The following is a 2,885-nucleotide window of genomic DNA, read 5'->3' on the forward strand; positions in this document are numbered from 1 at the left end:
TTTTACTTATGAGAAAATTAACCCAAAGTTCCAAAATTTAATCCTGAAAACTGACATCTTACGGATTGCAGTACTGTCCCCTTTTCGAAATGTGATCTTTATTTAACAATTTCTCAGCAATTTCGCTATTTATTACTTACTGCAAACGTTTAAATTATTGTAATTTCGTTGTAGTTTTCAAGTGTAATAAACTCATAATACATTTTAATACAATTATATTATTTAAAATTAGTTTTAATCGTGTCCCCTTGGTATCTGTTAACTGGACATGTCCTGCACCGTTACCGTAAATGCTCAATAATTTCGTTCGGTTTTTTTTCTACCTTCCACAATTTTTTTATATAAATAGCAACACCAAATCGAACACGAGCTATGTCAGCAACCATTTGAAGTGTCAGCCGTTTTAGCGTTCATTTTTGACAGTGTTGTGAGCGGTAACGGTCATTTTGCAAAGTTTTCACCTCATACTGAGCGGTAAGTGTTTCACGATTTTAGAACGATTTTGTAATGTTAAAGGCCCTACTCACGGTTCAACACAACCAACAATCTGCTGAAACAATTTGTTGCAGTCGCGATTGAGCGTTCTCTACTCACGATTCATCCAACCCTCAATCTGATGACACAATTTCATTCCGCGATTGCTTGCCACAACGTGTGCACGTCACGTTGATGCCTGGCCTGATGCTAAACCTCAACGCAATAATACGCATTATTAATGGATATACTAATTTATGAAATATAAGATAATTATCTTTGTAAAGCTTGTATTTTTTCCAATTTTATTGATAGATTTCAAGGGCTATAAAGTATAAACGGCTATAAAATATAAACATCTTCCTCAAATATGTAAAAATGTCTTTCCCGCGTTTATCTCAAAACCGCCATTTTGCGATTACTGCGCAGCGCGATTGAGCCGAGATTGCACGGTTCCCAACTTAGGGGTTTTCCCCCCAGATTTAGGGGGTAAATAAGTGAGATAGGAATTTTTTAGGGGTCTGAAATTTTTAGGGGTATTTTTAGGGATTTTTTTTGACTGTTTAATATTTTTAAATTGATAATTACATAACTAGTTTTAATATTTATTTCTTGACCTAGCGACTCATAGCGACATCCAGTACGTAATTAAATAAAATTTTGCAAAGCATCATGATGGTCCGATTTACATTAAATCGAAATGGTGGATCTTGTACAACATATTTTAATCCATCCAATAAAATGTTAAATTTATTCAACATGTATGATTTCAAAAACGCTGAATCTTCAGATGAAGACGAAATATTTTATGTATTAAATAACTTGTAATAAAAAGACTTTTGAAACATATTACAGCATATTATTTCTAAATCATCATGAATTTATATTTGTATGTTTTTTTAGGGGGACAACTGAATAATTTAGGCGTTTTAGGAGTTTTTGACACAAACTTTAGGGATAAATATTTTTGAGAGTTGGTAACACTGCGAGATTGGAGCAATCACAATACTCACGTTCCAACACGCACACAATCTGCTGAGACAATTTGTCGGGTTGCTTCCGCGCCGATCCAATTCGCAACATGTTGGGTTACGCCCCCAACGTGCCCTCAACTATACTATTCACGACACAATCTGTCAGCTCACTGCAGATTGTGTCAACAGATTGTTACTGAAATTGAATCGTGAGTAGGCTACTTTTATGTTAAAACAAAGGTAGTTTCACATGGTGACATTATTTGTGGCTTTATATAGAATAAAGATATTCAATTATCTTAACATATATTCAGTTTATGATTAAAAATCTAAGAGAAGATGTGCGACCGTTACGTCCTTTTCGTTACCAAATGGCTGGTAACGTATTAGCTGGACAAAAAAAGTAACGAACAGGACAGCGTAAATATGTGGATACACTGAGAGAATTTTTAGTACTATTTAATTTTTAATTGCTCTGCTTATTAGCCACCTGCCAAATGTAACTTGAGGTTTATAAATTTGCTTTTGCTCTGAATTTAAATTTATAACAAAATGCATGTCAACTATGAGAAAAATATGCTAGCTACAAAACTACATTAAGTAAAAGCTTTATATTTTTTAAATTACGGCCATGGTCGAATTTTGCTAGGTGGCTCGATTTAAGTCTCTAAGTGTATTTTTAGAAGATGTTGTTTCGACTTTTTTTAAATTACGTATGTTAATTTAAATAAGATAATTAATTATTAAAAAAAAAAGATTTTTGATTTTAACTAATAGTATGAACACAAACCGTTTTGAACTTTCGTTATTTTTATATAAGTCGATTCTTGTCCGTCTGTTTGTTTGTAATTTTATGTTTTAGGTACTTATAAAAATGGCACATACCGCTGCCGAAAAAATTAAGCGGTATAGGGAACGAATAAAAAGTGATCCCCAAAAATATGAAGAGTATCGTAAGAAAAATATAGACCGACTTAAACAAAAGCGCAAGAAGATTTTGATTTTTTTTGAAGTTAAATGAAACAGCATTTTTGGTGCTATAATTGTGATTTTAGACGCCTAGACACAATAGATTTTCTATTGTGTCTGTGATTCCGGGGGCTGAGGGATTAAGAACAACTTTTTATACTAAGTGAAAATTTTAAAACCTAAGCTCGTTTTAAAAACAATTATAGACTGAATTGTTGATTTTTGATCTCATGTAAACATGCGCCTTAAATAATACCTAATGTAATGAAAGTCAAATAAAAATGATGAAAAGTAAGGTAAGCGGGTGTATTTAATTAGTCCCAGTATGTCCTCAACTTTACTATGTCAGGACCGTTACTGATTGGTCAGATATACGTGACTGTCCCCTGAAATATTGAAGAGTTTTGATAGTTTTTCTTTATTTTGTGAAAAAAATTTAATACTTTTTTATATAATTTCGAAACAAAT

The 2,885-nt window shown here is 32.5% G+C and overlaps 1 long non-coding RNA gene across 1 annotated transcript; it reads left to right on the top strand.

Annotated features, from left to right (window-relative positions):
• Window positions 1-353: 353 nt before the first annotated feature.
• LOC123704455 lies at window positions 354-2,384 on the top strand. Its single transcript, XR_006753134.1, has 2 exons — window positions 354-474; window positions 2,311-2,384. It is a non-coding gene; the product is annotated as an uncharacterized LOC123704455 (long non-coding RNA).
• The last annotated feature ends 501 nt before the right edge of the window (window positions 2,385-2,885 follow it).

The sequence above is a fragment of the Colias croceus genome, chromosome 29 (assembly GCF_905220415.1).
Source record: "Colias croceus chromosome 29, ilColCroc2.1".
In the NCBI taxonomy this organism is placed as follows: Eukaryota; Metazoa; Arthropoda; class Insecta; order Lepidoptera; family Pieridae; genus Colias; species Colias croceus.